Source organism: Macaca thibetana, chromosome 3 (genome assembly GCF_024542745.1).
Source record: "Macaca thibetana thibetana isolate TM-01 chromosome 3, ASM2454274v1, whole genome shotgun sequence".
NCBI lineage: Eukaryota > Metazoa > Chordata > Mammalia > Primates > Cercopithecidae > Macaca > Macaca thibetana.
The window spans coordinates 151,250,700-151,267,366 of NC_065580.1; the positions used below are offsets into that span (position 1 = coordinate 151,250,700).

General features: G+C 50.2%; 1 protein-coding gene and 1 long non-coding RNA gene across 6 annotated transcripts in view; one reads left to right on the forward strand and one right to left on the reverse strand.

The window, feature by feature from the left end:
• Window positions 1-16,667, reverse strand: part of PCBP3 (poly(rC) binding protein 3) — a 284,870-nt gene that overhangs the window by 51,836 nt on the left and 216,367 nt on the right. The gene's annotated exons all lie outside the window — the stretch shown is intronic.
• On the forward strand, window positions 97-754 carry LOC126951510 (uncharacterized). Its single transcript, XR_007724498.1, has 3 exons — window positions 97-202; window positions 245-413; window positions 674-754. It is a non-coding gene; the product is annotated as an uncharacterized LOC126951510 (long non-coding RNA).

Below are 16,667 nucleotides of genomic sequence, written 5' to 3' on the forward strand. Positions count from 1 at the left end.
CATTCCCTCAGCAGTGCACACAGAGTTCCAGGTTCTATTATCTATATTCCCCTCAGCAGCGCACAGAGTTCCAGGTTCTATTATCTACATTCCCTCAGCAGTGCACAGAGTTCCAGGTTCTATTATCTATATTCCCTCAGCAGTGCACAGAGCTCCAGGTTCTATTATCTATATTCCCTCAGCAGTGCACACAGAGTTCCAGGTTCTATTATCTATATTCCCTCAGCAGCGCACAGAGTTCCAGGTTCTATTATCTATATTCCCTCAGCAGTGCACACAGAGTTCCAGGTTCTATTATCTATATTCCCTCAGCAGTGCACACAGAGTTCCAGGTTCTATTATCTACATTCCCCCAGCAGCACACAGAGCTCCAGGTTCTATTATCTATATTCCCTCAGCACACAGAGTTCCAGGTTCTATCATCTATATTCCCTCAGCAGTGCAGAGTTCCAGGTTCTATTATCTATATTCCCCTCAGCAGTACACACAGAGTTCCAGGTTCCATTATCTATATTCCCTCAGCAGTGCACAGAGCTCCAGGTTCTATTATCTACATTCCTCTCAGCAGTGCACACAGAGTTCCATGTTCTATTATCTATATTCCCTCAGCAGTGCACACAGAGTTCCGGGTTCTATTATCTATATTCCCTCAGCAGTGCACACAGAGCTCCAGGTTCTATTATCTACATTCCCCTCAGCAGTGCACACAGAGTTCCATGTTCTATTATCTATATTCCCCCAGCAGCGCACAGAGTTCCAGGTTCTATTATCTATATTCCCTCAGCAGTGCACAGAGTTCCGGGTTCTATTATCTATATTCCCTCAGCAGCACACAGAGCTCCAGCTCCTCCACGCCCCTGCAAACACCTGGTCCAGTCAGGCTTTTCAGTGCTGGCCAGTGGGCATGCAGTGCTGTCTAGCTGCAGGGTGCCGCCAGGCAGGACCCCTCCACGTGCTCGCATGCTGGCCTCATGGCCTGTCTGCTCCATTCTCTCCCATGGCAGAGGAGCCGCTGGAAACTGTCCCTGCGACAGCTGCGAGGCCACATCTCCTACCCCCGGCAGTGACAGACACAGTCCAGGCCCCTGGGTGGGCCAAGTTCTCAGGTCAGGGACACAGCACTCCTTACTTTCGGCTACTGGAGGAACGGGGTGGCTGGCTGGAGCCACTCTTAGCTCCAAGACAGAGCAGAAACAGGCCTCCGTCTCGGAGCTACGCTGACTTCTAAAAGCTCCCTTTGGTTTTCAAAAGTATCTTTTCTTTAATGTCATATTGGAAAGAATCTGGGGGGGATCAGAAACGGCAGGTGAAATCTCCAGGTACTTGAATGCTCTTCCCTGGACACCAGTGCCACAGGCGGATGGACACGCCCCTGAGGGCTGAGCAGCACTCACGGCAACAAACATCTGTAACCACCTCAACATACTGCTGCAAGAGCCGTGGGAGGAGACTCAGGAACTGTTCAAACGTCCCCAGGCTAGGGAGAGACGCAACCAGGCCCGAAGCTCCCCTGCCTCTAACTCCAGAGCATCCTTTCCCAAGGGTGGGCTGCAGAAGAAGGGAGAAGGAGGTTGGCCGTGGCCCTGGCCACGAGGAGGGGAGGAAGGGGTGCCAGGCGACCACACTGCCTGGACCGTTGCTGTCTGCCCAAGGTGGAGACCAGGTTTCCTGCTCTGAGCTGTGCCTGCCAGAAAGCACAGGTGCTGTCCCTGCATTCAGAGGTGGGCTGGGTCTTCACAATGGAGGCATCAGGGAACAGTAAAGATGGTCCTGACAGCTTCTAAACAGGCCCCAGGCTTGATGTGACTTAATGATTTCTACAGTCAGAGGAAGCGCACATCAGAGGCTGCTGGCCCGCACGCGTGCAGCTCATGGCAGCTTGGGGCGCTCACATTTAACAGGCACAGCTCCTCTCTCCACTCCACCATCTCTGAAGCCCCTGTGAGCGCTCCTGCCTGAACCCCCACTCCCACACACATCACTCTTCGTCTCCAAAGATGAAACAGACCCAGGATTAGGGCATCAATGCAGCTCCAGTCATGCAACAGTGCACAGGCCAGAATGCAAGATTTCTTTCTTTACTTACTTGCTTATGGCAAAGTGGTATTGAGCCCATAAAGGTACATTTAGGAAGCTAGCACACCAAGACTATTTAACATGCAAACCTTATAATCGTTCCATGTATAGATACTGTCCACGTGTGTAACGTGTGTTTATTCACTTCAGCTTCACTCAAAACCCACAGTGGATTTAAGAACTCGGCTCCAATGGTGGGTCTAAAAGCACTGAAGCTGCACGCGGGAGGCTGGCGGGAGCAGAGCTGCCTGTGGTGTCACACGCCGTGTCACTGCGGAGCAGGGCCCTGCCCCGGAGCATGTCACACGCCGTGTCACTGCGGAGCAGGGCCCTGCCCCGGAGCATGTCACACGCCGTGTCACTGCGGAGCAGGGCCCTGCCCCGGAGCATGTCACACGCCGTGTCACTGCGGAGCAGGGCCCTGCCCCGGAGCATGTCACACGCCGTGTCACTGCGGAGCAGGGCCCTGCCCCGGAGCATGTCACACGCCGTGTCACTGCGGAGCAGGGCCCTGCCCCGGAGCATGTCACACGCCGTGTCACTGCGGAGCAGGGCCCTGCCCCGGAGCATGTCACACGCCGTGTCACTGCGGAGCAGGGCCCTGCCCCGGAGCATGTCACACGCCGTGTCACTGTGGAGCAGGGCCCTGCCCCGGAGCATGTCACACGCCGTGTCACTGTGGAGCAGGGCCCTGCCCCGGAGCAGTTGTCTGCCATGGGGAAGGTGCTGCGTGCGGTGGCGTGTGGGCGGCCCCGGCTGGGACGCACCGGGTCGGGGAGGGGCCAGCCCACCCTGCTGTGGTGTGGGAGGTGGGACTACAGGAGCAGGGTGGGCTGCTCCAGCCCTGGTTCCCGCCTGCAGGCGCCCATAAATGCAAGGAGCAGACTGCATTTGCACCCTGGAGGTAACACCAGTTATTAATTAATAACTTATTTTCACAAACATCTCCTAGGCAGTCACTAAGCTTTGGGCTCTGTGCTGTCCTTGAAGAAAAACAGGAAAAACAAGGTGCCTTCCCAAGAAAGGAACTGTCATTATCAAAGTAACAGAAACAGGTGACACAGAAGAGCTGCAGGAGCAGGAGGAGGGCCCAGGCTCAGAGCAGGGCTCAGCTACGGGAGACCCCTCTGCCCTGTGCAGCCTCCCTGGGATTCGTACACGGCCAGGACAGGTACCCAGCAGAGTGTGCAGACCCCAGTGCTCCTGAGGAGAGACCCTGAGAACTGCTGGCCCCCTCCGGAAATGCCCATGGGTCAGCAGCGATGCAGGGCCATCCCCGGAGGACAGAGCTGCAGGCACAGCTGCAAGGGCAGGTCGGGGAAAGGCGGCCCAACCTTCCAGAGTCTGGCTTGTCTCTCTTTGCTGTGGGTTGGTACTAGACATCTATTGATAAGAGCAGCAGTGACAACAGTGAGGTCGTCATGAAGCCAGGGCTCTCTGGGAAGCCTGGGGAGCGTGTAGCAGTTGCAGCCTCTATACAGGGCAACCTGGCAGAATGTACCAATAGCCTAAAATACTTGCCATCTTTAAACTAGAAAATTATGTTTGCAGAAATCTCTCCTCCCACAAAAAAGGGCACAGATATTCAAAAAGTAGGTGCCCGGAATGGCGACGCTGTTTGCCTGGGTGCCCACTGGAAACCAGCACCAACGTGTGCACAGCTGGGTAACGAGGCCACTAGTGACAGTGTCCCCCGCACCAAGGAGCTCCTGTCTGCTTCTGGCTGGGCCTGTCCTCAGCAGCTGGTGTCGGCTGATGCCTTTACTTGTCCCTCTAACTGAATGAGGTGCGGAGCCACCATCACCCTGTCTTACAGATGGAAGGACTGACGCTAGAGAGGCTGGAGGGCCTGCACCGGAGACACAGCTGAGCAAGGCAAAGCTGCAGCCCCAGCAGCTCGGCATCTGTGCTCTCAGACGCCACATGCACAAAAGGAGTGGCAAGGCTGCTGCTTCTGGGAAATGGAGCACACAAGCGCTTCCCAGTCCTTCCTGCCAAATACAGCAGAAGAGCCTGGATACTCTATCCACAACAAACACAACAAGACTGAAATGCGTAGGGAAGGTAGACTAGCCAGGGACCCGGGCAGCCAGGGAACGGCATGGTGGTGAACCCCCTGGGCTTTCTCTATGTCTCTCAGACTTGGAAGTGGAAAAGCTGGCCAGCCGGAAATGCCAACAGGCACAGACAAGAAAAGGGCCCCAACAAAAGTCTGCTCTCTCCAGCCGAAGGGTCAGTGAAGGGACACCGCAGTGAGGCTGGAAATGTGGGGCAGCAGCTCCTTTATTCCACCAGGCACCACGGAGGACACGATGCCCCTCCCCACCCAGGCAGCAAAGGCCGCATACGGAGCCTAGACCTCCACCCTCACCAGGCTGTCAAGAGGCTCCCGAACCCCATGCTGGGGTGGCTTCAGAGCAGGCTGAGCAGGGACAGGGGTTCTCATCCCCGCAGGTGGTGAGCTCTTGCCCCCTGGTGTCAGTGGAGGCGACGGGGGGGGCAGTGATGAGGGAGCCCCCTCCTCTGAGCAGCGAGGTTTCTGCACAGGCCTCCAGGGCCCCAGAGCTCCCACCCCTGCCCAGCGGCAACGAGGCCTCCTCCACACCTCACCACGTTCTCTGCCCTTGGTACCAGCAGACGCCGAGTGGAAAGCCTGGACTTTCACCTCTTGTTTCCCCTGCTGGAGAAGTATCAGAGGCAGCCAGCTAAGTAGAAGGCTTATATAACCAGAGTCTCATAACATAATATCCAGAAGGTCCAGATTTCAAACAGAAAATCATCTGTTATACAAAGAACCCAAAAGATCTCAAACTGAATGAAGGACAGTGTCAGCCCCAGGATGACAGAGCTGTCGGAATCCTCTGACAAAGAGGTGAAAGCAGCCTTCATAAAAATGCTTCAGCGAACAAGCAGGAACACTCTAAACAAATGAGAAAACAGAATAGAATGTCTCCACAGAGAAGCCAATTCCCACCAAGCTAATGGGAGATGCAGAGAACTAAAAGGGAACGATAGAACTAGAAAGTACCGTAACAGAGTGGAAGAGTCAGGGGAGAGAAGCAGGGAGCTGTGAGAAAAAACAACAGAAAGTACCATTCCCAACAAGAGGGAGAAAACAGACCAAAGACGCACAGACGGGGCCCCTGAGACCTGTGAGACACGAGGAGGACCTAACATTCATGTCCTTAGGGTACCAGAAAAAGAGAACAAAGGGGATGGGGATAAAGACTCTTGAAAAAATAATGGCTAAAACTTCCCAAATTTGGCAAAAAGTAAAAACCCACATTTTCAAGAAGCTGAGTAAACCCCAAACAGGATAAATCCAAGGAAATCCACACAAACACCATTGTAGTCAAGAGTCTAAAAACCAAAGGCAAATAATAATTCTTGAAAGCAGCAAGAGGGACATGACCCTACGCTACAGGAGGGAGACAAGGGCTGACGTGGATTTCAGGCGAGAAGCCTCAGAGGCCAGGAGGATGTGGCCCCAAACTGCTCAGTGCTGAAAAGGACAGAAGTGCCAACTGGAATGATATATCCAGTGAAAATAATCAGGAATAAAGACATTATGGGATGAAGTAAAATTAAGAGAAGTTGCTGCCAGCGTGCCTACACTGGGAGATGAAATAACTATGAAATTTTGGAATATCAGGAAGGAAGAAAGAACACAGAAGGCAAACATGTGAGTGCATAGAAAGGCTTCACTCTCCTCTTGAGTTTTCTAAGTTATGATTGATGGCTGATGCAAAAATTATAGCATTGATATGTACAGAATGTTTAGGAAATATTTAAAGCAACTACATCATAAATGAGGGACAGTAAAAAAAATTATAAAGGAAGTTACAGTTTTTTCCCTCAAACTGGTGAAATGTTGACAGCAGTAGAATTGACAACATATATAAGGCTGGGCAACGTGGCAAAATCCTGTCTCTACAAAAACATTTTAAAAATTAGCTGGGTGTGGTGGTGCCTGTCTGTGGTCCCAGCTACTGGCGAGGCTGAGGTGGGAGGAAGGCTGGAGCCTGATCAGTCAAGGCTATAGTGAGCCATGATTGTGTCACTGCACTCCAGCCTGGGCAACAGAGCAAGATCCTGTCTCAAACATACACGCACACAGGTGTGACATATATGTATATATGTGCATACATGTTGCATATGTGTATGTTATGTGTATCCTTGTGTATATATGTATATACATATGTGCTGTGTGTGTGTGTGTATATACACGCTATATACTTAGAATTCAGTACATGATAGTATATGTATGATATACTACCTGGAGCAAGCACTAAAAAAGAAAGTCATAGAGATACATACTCAAAAATGCTACTGATAAAATAAAATTCCGAAAAAATGTTCACTAACTCACAGGAAGACAGAAAAAAAACCTAAAACCACAGAAACAAAAAACAGAACCAACAAAATTAAAAATGAGGCTAGGTGCGGTGGCTCACGCCTATAATCCCAGCACTTTGGGCGGTCAAGGTGGGAGGATCACTTGAGCCCAGGAGTTCAAGGCCAGCCTGGGCAACACAGGAAGCCCCTGTCTCTACAAAATGTAAAAATAAATTGGCTGGGCATGGTGGTGCAAGCCTGTGGTCCCAGCTACCTGAGAGGCTGGGGTGGGGGGATCACTTCAGCCCAGAAGAGGCTGCAGTGAGCCATGATCACACTACTGTACTCTAGCCTGGATGACAGAGTAGGACCCTATCTCAAAATAAATAAATACAAAAGATAAATAAAGGGCGAAATGCCAGATTTAAGCCCTAACATCTCAATACCGTAATAACTTTAAGTATAAATGATCCAAATACACCAATAGAAGCACAGATTGGCAGAGTGGATTTAAAAATATGACCCCATCATATACTGTCTACAGAAAACTCACTTCAAATAGAATGATATAAGCAAACTGAAGATAAACTAATGGGAAAAAGTGTATCATGCAACCATTAATCAAAAGAAAGCAGGAGTGGCTATGTTAGTATCAGAAAAAATGGACATCAGAGCAATGAAAATGATCAGAGACAGAGAGGGACATTACATAACGATAAAAGAGTCTGAATACGCAATAGCAACCCTAAATGGGTATGAGTCAAATAACAGAGCTGTAAAATATGTGAAGCAGAGACTGACAGTAGTGAAAAGAAAAATATAAAAATCTACAACAATAGTTGAAGACTTTATTACTGTCAACAACTGAAAGAAAAACTGGGCAGAGAATTAGCAAAGGATTTGGAAGAACTCAACACTCTCAACCAACGGGGTCTAATGAACGCTTCCGGAACACTCTGTCCAGCATCAGCAGAATTCATACTCTTTTCCTGCATGTACAGAATCTATAACAGGATAGACCATATCCTTGGCCATAGAAGAAATCCCAACAAATTTAACAGAATTGAAACCATAGTGTATGTTCTCTGACCACAGCTGAATCCAACCAGAATCAATCATGGGAAGATAACAAGAGAAGTTCCAAGCACTTGGAAATGAAATACAGACATGAACAATCCATGGGTCAAAGAGGGAATCTCAAGGAACATCAAAAAACACATGGACCTGAATGAAAATAAAAACACAGCATATCAGAAATCTCAGGACGCAACTATAGCAGTGCTGAGAGGGAAACCTGTGGCATGAAACACACACATTTGAAGAGAGAAAAGCCTCCAATCAATAATCTAAGCACTCATTTTAAGAATCTAATAAAAGAAGAACAAAATAAATCCAAGTAAGCAGCAGAAGGCAATACTAAAGACCAGAACTTGGCGCTGGTGTAAAAACGACAAACAGGCCAGTGGAGGAGAAGGGAGAACGGAGAACGGAGAGCCTGGAGGGAAACCCCGCAGCTGCAGCCAATCCATCCATCTTCAGCAAAGACACCAGGAACACACATCGGGGAAGGACAGTTTCTTCAGTGAATCGTGTTGGGGAAACTTGATGTCCCTATGCAGAAGAATGAAATTAGACCCTCATCTCACACCATCTATAAAAGTCAACTCAAAATGGGTTAAAGACTTAAAAGTAAGATCTACAACTATAAAACCACTAAGAAAAAACACAGGGCAAAATTCCATGACACTGGTCTAGTTAATGATTTTTTTTTTTAATATGGCCCTCAAAGCATAGGCAACAAAAGCAGAAAGTAGAAAAATGGCATTATAACAAACTAAAAAGCTTCTGCATAACAAACAACAGAGTGAAGAGACAACCTAGGGAACTGGAAAAAAAATGCAAACCATACAACATCTGATAAGGAGTTAATACTCAAACTGTATAAGGAACTCAAACAACTCAATAGCAAGAAAACAAATACCAGATTTAAAAACAATGGCAAAGAAACGGAATGGAAGCTTCTCAGAAGATGACATACAAACTGCTAACAGGTATATGAAAAAGTGCACAACATCACTAATCATCAGGAAAAATGCAAATTAAAACCACAATGGGATATTGACTCATACCTGTTAGAATGACTATTATCAAAAAGACAAAAGATAAGTTTTGGTGAGGACGTGGACAGAAGGGAACCCTTGTATAGTACTGATGGGAAACTAAGTTAGTACAGTCATTATGGAAAACAGTACAGAAGTTCCTCAAAAAACTAAAACTAGAACCACCATAGGATCCAGCAGTCTCACTTCAGGGCATATACCCAAAGTCACTATAGTGAGGAGACACATGCAGGCCCACGTTGATTGTGGCACGACTCACAACATCCAAGATACGGTTGAATCAGCCTAAGTGTTCATGGAGAAAGGAACGGATAAAGAAAATGTCACACACACACAGACACACACACAGAAAGAAACGATGTCATCTGTGACATCGCAGATGAACCTGGAGGACATTATAACAAGTAAAATGAACCAGGCACAGAAAGACAAATACTGCATGATCTCACGCATGTAGAATCTAAAAAAGTGCATCTCACAGAAGCAGAGGGTGCGATGGTGGCTGTCAGGGACTGCGGGGGTTGGGGGAAATGGGAGCTGTTGGTCACTGGGCACGAGTTCAGTTAGACAGGAGGCAAGCAGGGCTGCAGAGCTGTGGTGCAGCACAGCGACTATGGGTGAGAACAATGTATACTTGAAAACTGCTGAGAGTAGATTTTAAATTTTTTGTAGAGATGGGGTCTCTTTCTATGTTGCCTAGGCTGTTGCCTGAGATAGGTAGGTCGCTGGAGTCTAGGAGTTCAAGACCAGACTGGGCAAAATAGAGAGACTCCATCTCTACAAAGTGTTGAAAAAATTAGCTGGGTGTGGTGGTGTGCACCTGTGGTCTCAACTCCTGGGAGACTGAGGCGGGAGGATCGCTCGAGCCACAAACAAAAGTATGTGAGGTGATGAATACGTTAATTAGCTTGATTTAATCATTCCACACACAAACAAACATGAACAAATATAATTCAGCAATATACCACAAGAGTTATATGCTATAACCATTCTTCCTGTGATACAAGGCTGGCTCAGGGTTGGAAAATCTATCTGTGTAATCCACCTTATTAACAGACTAAAGAAAGCGCACAATCATATCAATGCATGCAGAAAAGCCTGTCACAAAACTCAATACCAACTCATGATAAAAATTAAAACGCTCAGAAAAAAAACAGGAATAGAGGCAAATTCTCTCAGCTTGATGAAGGACAGCCAGGAAAGCAGCCACAGCTGTGGCCCACAGCGGGCCCAGGCAGGACCGCTCAGGAGCACTTGGCTAGGCATGAGCTGCCTGACGCTGCCAGTGAGCTTCTAAGCTTGGATTCGCCCCTTGCTGAAGCCCCTGGGTACCTTCCCACTGCTGTGCTGTTCAATCCCGGCCCTGAGCCTCCCGCCCAGAGCCCCGCACCTGCCCTCTTGGTCTTGTTTGTCACTGCTCCCTGCCCTCCCACTGGCTCCCTGGCTTCCCTTGCAGGGACAGGGTGAATTCTCCTAACCACTTATCAGGGCCTTCTTCTGAAGGGCATTGCCTACCAGGCCGTACCTGCAACCCCGTCTCTCCTGGCCCTGCTGCAGTCACGTGGGGCACCCTGGCACCGAGAGGGCAGAGGGCACACGTGTCTCCTCCATTCATCACTGAATCCCCAGTTCCCAGCACCACTCTTGGCCCACAAGGGGGCACAGGATGTATTTAAGGATTAGACAGATTCACACCATGCGTACTGAGCCCAGCTCAATTTCCATGGCCTCCTGGAATGTTCTGAAATTCAGCGATTTCTAAACTCAATACTCAAAGCATCGCAATCCTATTTCCCCTCACACCATCCCCTCCCGTGTTTTTCATTCAGTCAGTCACTGAGGGTTTGCTGGGAGTCTGCTGTATGCCAAGCCCAGAGGGAGGCCCAGGGCTGGGTGTGGGGTCATGGCAGGAGAATTTGTATGGGGCCAGGACCGCAGTGCCCCAGGCGCTCCCCTCCCCTCCGAGGCCCAGGGCCATTCCCAGCCAGTAGCGTAGAGCATTCCAGGAGGGCAACTGGGGAACAAGGCAACAGTCCTGCTTTCGAAGGCTCGATGTGACTTGCAAATCCACCAGCTCCCAGAAGAGGCCAGAGGAAAACCACTCACGAAAGGAACGTCTTGTCAATAAAAAGGATACAGAGAAAAATGCCACAAAAACAGGACGGACTCTTACGCCACACAACAAAAGCAGACAGCAGAGAACTGCCACCATCTTGCAAGTTCTTGAAACCCATGATTGTTTTTGTCCTTCCTTTATTTGAGCTGCTCCAATTCGAAAGGCTTAGTTCTGTTTTTAATTTCATTGAGTTTGGGTCTTGATGATTTACTCCTTTCTGCTTGTTTTGTTTTGTTTTCTTTTTTTAAAGTTTCTTCAAGTGGAAACTTACATTATTGTTTGAAGACCTTTCCTCTTTTCTAATGGATGCTGTCATGCTATAAATTTCTCTAGGGGCACTGATTTACTAGTAGCCTATAGATTTTTTTTCATTTTCTCTTACTTCAAAGTATTTTCTAATTTTCTTTGATACTTCCTCTTCGACTAGGGCATTATTTAGAGGTGTGTGTTTTGATTTTCAAGTACTTGGAAAATTTCTAGTTATCTCTGATTATTGATTTATAGCTTAATTCTACTGTGGCCAGAAAATACATGTTACATGATTTACATTATTTTAAATGTGTTAGGCTTTAGTTTTTTACATGGAATATGGCCTGCCTCGGGGAACATCCCATGTGCACATAAAAACCATGTGTACTGTGGTGTCTGGATTGTCTGCAGGTCTCGGAAGCTCCATTCATTTCTCCTAGTCCTTTTTCTATTGCTCAGCATGGATCATTTGTACTGAGCTGTCCTCATGTTTGCTGACTCTGTGCCCTGTCACTTCCATTGCTACTAAGTCTACATCATGCATTTTTAATTCTGGTTATTAGATTTTTTAGTTCTAAAATTTCCATTTCGTTCTCTAAATCTTCTATTTCCTTGGCCAGGCGCAGTGGCCCACGCTGGTAAACCCAGTACTTTGGCAGGCTGAGGTAGGCAGATCGCTTAAGTTTAGGAGTTTAAGACCAGCCCGGGCAACACAGAGAGACCCCAACTCTACAAAACATTTTTAAAAATTAGCCAGGTGTGGTGGCTGCACCTGTGGCTGCAGCTGCTGGGAGGCTGAGATGGGAGGATCGCTTGAGCCTGGGAGGTGGCGGCTGCAGTGAGCTAAGATTGCACCACTGCACTCCAGCCTGGGTGACAGAGCGAGACCCTGTCACACTCAAACAAACAAACAAACAAAACCTTTGCTTTCGCTGTGTAGAGCTCCTATTTTTCCATTCACTGTGAGAGGGCTCGCGCTTCCTCCTGGAGCACAGTGGTGCAGCTGCTCTGAGGATCTTGTGGGATCCTCCACCAGGAAGGACCCCAGGCTGGCGTGTGTTGCTCATCTCCCGGCTGGAGAGGCTGAGTTCCCACTTCTTCCTCTGCTGAGCACGGACGTCGAGTTGTCCCTGGTCTGTCTGAATATTGTCGTAACACTCCAGTGATCACTTAAATCTTATGCAGAACCACGACATTCTTATTTTGTCTAGTTACTTCCAAAGTCTCTGTGGGCTGTGGCTCCAACGTCAGTTCTGTTCTGAGAGCTTCTGCACCTCTGTTTAACTCTGTGCCACGTGTGTGCCACCCAGTGCCCGGCTGGGACCTGGGGGTCATCAACCCTGCAGTCCCCTTGTCAAAGCCTTTGCTGTGCTGTGTGTGGTCAGATCCACACACAGAGAGCAGGCAGTGCCCAGCAATGCACATACAACTTCATGAAATCCCTTTCTCAAACTCGCCCCTCTCTGTGATCTCCAGGGCTTTCTGGCCAGGGTCTGGCTTTTGCCACAGTGCCAGAAACTTCCTGCACCTACATCCCATCTAGGGCCAAGAGGCAGGAGGGCAGAGACAAGAAACAGCCCCAGGAGGACCCCCCACCTGGAGGGCAGGGACGGGAAATGGCCTTGGGAGGGCCCCTCATTCTCCAGGACAACAGGTCCTCTGGTCAGACAGAATGGTTCTGCCCCTCTGCATTTCCAGTCTGTCAGGCTGCTGTGCCCTGAAAGCCACTGCTGCCACAGGATCGCCTGGGGGTGAGGAGAGGAGACAGTGGAAGCTGGAGCAAATGCCAACCAGCAGGAGCTCCCTCTCCGTCCTCAGACAGAAATGCGGAGCTTCTCTGTGGCCGCACTTCTGGGTATGTGGCTGCCTGGAGTCCAGGCCATGCGGCAAGGGCAGTGAGGACACGGGAAGCTTCCTGCTGGGCCGGACTCCTTTCCAGCCTGCTCCCACTGCTGCCTCCTCGTCCCGAGGGAGCTGCTCCAGTATCTGTGCAGAAGTCCCAGCTGTGCTCAGTGGGAGGGGCGGGGGGTGTACCCCCATTCCGTTTGACCAGAATCAAACCTCATTTATTTATTTATTTATTTATTTCTGAGATGGAGTTTCACTCTTGTTGCCAAGGTGGGAGTATAGCAGCTCACTGCAACTTCCACCTCCCTGGTTCAAGTGATTCTCCTGCCTCAGCCTCCTGAGTAGCTGGGATTACAGGCGCACGCCACCACACCTGGCTAATTTTTTGTATTTTTAGTAGAGATGGGGTTTCATCATGTTGACCAGGCTGGTCTCAAACTCCTGACCTCAGGTGATTTGCCTGCCTCGGCCTCCCAAAGTGCTGGGATTACAGGCGTGAGCAATTGCGCCTGGCCATTTCATTTTTATATTGATTAAATTGGCAACATCTGTTTAAAACTGGTACCACTATAGAGAAATTCTGACAAATTTGCCAGTTACTCTTTTTTAAAAAAATATTCAAATCAACAGAATGCTAGTAAAATGAATACTGTCCTAGTAAGAAGTGATGTGTAATGCAACAGCGGCCACACAGGGCGACAGCCCCACATTTTTCCATATATAAATCCAGGCTGTCCTAACACAGTAGGGCGAGTTCTTCCTCTGCTTTACACACGAGGCGATGCAGTGCGATGACCCTGAACTGTGACCAGCTGGCTCCAGGCCCAGGTTCCCGACCACCAGACAGGTAACCCATCATCTATTTTCATCCCAAAAATAACAGTGAATGACATCCCTTCAGACTCGAAGGGAAAAGCCCCGTTTGAAAGTGTCACCTGAGGCCCAAGTTGTAAGGCTTGTTTTCTGGGGGACAGATGAATAGGTTTGGATATTAACATAGAGATGCCTTGGAGTGTAGAAGGGCGGTCACACAGCCGTGAGTGCGGCTGGCAGCAGGCGCCCTGAGCTCTCTCCTGTGTGCCACTGCTTGTCATGAGAAGGCGGGAGAAGTCTTGCCAGCAAACTGCCATCTGGGGTCCTCGCAGCCACGGCGAGTGCTGTCACGGCCAGCGGCTCCGGCCATGCCCCCGTTAGCTGTGCTCTGTCCAGGGCTGCACTCAGGGCCTCAGCTGTCTGGGGGACGTGACTATGGGAGGGAACACAGCGGGGGGTGGGCGGGAGCAGCCCCTACTTGATTTATCCTGTTTAACAGCTCAGTGCCTGCATCAGGCTGCATGAGGCCAGGACGGCGGAAATGACAGGGCAGATTAGCTGCCACATTCTCCTTGAGAGCCTCACATGCACATCATGTCCCTGAGGCCACCCAGAGCAGGGGAGGCTTCTGGAATTTCATGTTCCTGCCTGTCACAGGCGGCATTCGGAGGCCATCCAGGGCTTACACAGCCTGGCCTCGGCGAGCATCCTGAACAGCCTGCTCCCCTGCTACTCAGTGTCAAGGCAGACAAAGGTGCCGGTGGGGACCAGTGACCGTTCACCTTCCCCTGCTCCGGCAGCCCAAGCACACGGGTCTCATGTCTGGAAGACGCTAAGCTTTCCTGGCCATAGCCAGGCGCCCTCACGGTGCCAGTGTTCTTTGGTCCCACCTTTGGGAACCCACGTAAGAGTGTGCCTCCTACAAATATCCCAATTCTTTCAAATGCTAATTTCGGGATTCGTAATATCTCTTATGAAAGACAGGGTAGGCCACCCTGAGAGCTGAGTCAAGTCTGGGCTCTGACATCATCCTGGCTGTTATGGACACAGGTGGACTCGCATGCCCGAGGGCAGGTTCAGGCCCCGGCCGCTCCATCTGCGCCCTGGCTGCACACAGCAGCTCAGGCTCCACGGGCCCTCTGGTTGCAGTGGAAGCTGAACGCAGCAGGGACATCCTATCGGCCCATGAAAAAGGGTCCAGCGGGAACATTCCTCACCCCACACCTTTCCTCAGTTTCCACACGGCATCAGGGATGCAGGGCAGTCTGGTGGAGAAATTGGCTGTGGGCTGGGGCCGTGGGGGGGATCCAGATGGCCAAAAATCAACATTAGATCCCATCTCGCCCTCAAACCTGTGTCCTATATAGGTGAAAGATCCAGAAGTGAACTGTAAAAGTTCAACCCTCTTGGAAGGAAGCAAAGGTCAACCTCCCTGTAACCTCAGGGCCAGTGGGCGTGAGGAGGAGAGGCTGCGAATGAGCAGTCCTTCCCAGCTCACTGGAGAGCATCAGAGACATTATCTGTCCTGCTCTCGTCTTGGATAGGGAGGGGTGTCACCCTGGCCATTGCTGGTAATGTCCCAAGACCCCTGGGGGAAGCCGGTGTGGGCAGGCTGAGCCAGGGAGAAGCAGAGGCACTGCAGCCCGCCAGAGTGGCCCCAACTGACTCTGCACTTTCCTAGGAGCCCAGCAACAGACCTGAGCTTTTAGTCGAATTTGAGTTTTCTGACGTTGTGTGACTTGACCCAATGCATCCCCATGATGCAGGCAGTGAAAGGCAGCAGCAAGGCGAGTACTGGGCCTGCTGACCCCACAGTTTACTTGAAAAGATAATCCCAGGATGTGGCAACCTGGAACAGCTGCCAGCACATGTTTAGCCGCAGCACGCAGCATAGAGAGGACCCCAGCCCCGGTGAGTCAGCCGGAGCGCGCAGCATGGAGAGGACCCCAGCCCCGGTGAGTCAGCCGGAGCGTGCGCAACATGGAGGAGCCCCCAGTCCGTGTGGCTGCTGCTGGATGCCCTAAGCCAGGTGGGGAGCCTGGAAGGAAGGTGCTGCGTCAGGGGCGACCTCGCTGCTTGAGCTCAGTGGCTTTGTGGGGAGGCTCTTTTGGAAGCTGGGCAGAGCTCCCTACTTGGACATGGGCTGGCCCAGGCACTCCTGCAGCACTCCTGCCTCCAACCACTCTCGGTTTGGGGCCTGCACGCTCTCTAGGGCCACTCCAGAGCCGGTGGAACAGCCAGAGGCCAGCAGGAAGGAGCGGCAGCACAGGGGACACAGGCAGCGAAAACCACAGCGACTGACACAGTGACGGGAAGGGACGCCTTCGCAGGGTGAGGGCGCTCCACATCTCCACACCAGCCGGCAACGGAAAATCAAATCTTAAAAGAAGATACCATTCGAGACCAGCCTGGCCAACATGGCAAAACCCCGTCTCTACTAAAAATACAAAACATGAGCCGGGCATGGTGGCAAGTGCCTGTAATCCCAGCTACTCCGGGAGGCTGAAGCAGGAGAATCGTTTGAACCTGGGAGGCGGAGCTTGCAGTGAGCCGAGATTGCGCCACTGCACTCCAGCCCGGGCAACAGAGGAAGACTCTGTCTCAAAAAAAAAAAAAAAAAAAAAAAAAAGATACCATGTATAAGGCCATCAGAAAAAAGGCAAAGAGTTGGGATAGACCCAACGAAAGATGTGTGAAACCTCTATGTAGAAATTACAAAGCATCATAAAGAGCAATTAAAGAAGACCTGAGAATTAGAAAACGTATTTTTCACTGACTCAAACTCTCCATGACTTAAAATGTTAGTTCTCCCAATTTTGATCTACAGATTCAATTCCGTAGACAAGCTGATTTTAAAACGTACGGGAAAAATTCATCAGTTCAAGAATATCCTGAAGAAAAAGATAAAAGTGAGCCAACTTATTTTACCAGAGATCTGGACATGAAGCTGCAGCAATTTAGCTCACGACAGTGGCATAAGAATAGACAAGTGGGCGAGGCGTGGTGGCTCACGCCTGTGATCCCAGCACTTAGGCAGGCTGAGGCGGGTGGATCACTTTAGCCCAGTCTGGGCCAGGCGTGGTGGCTCACGCCTGTGATCCCAGCCTGGG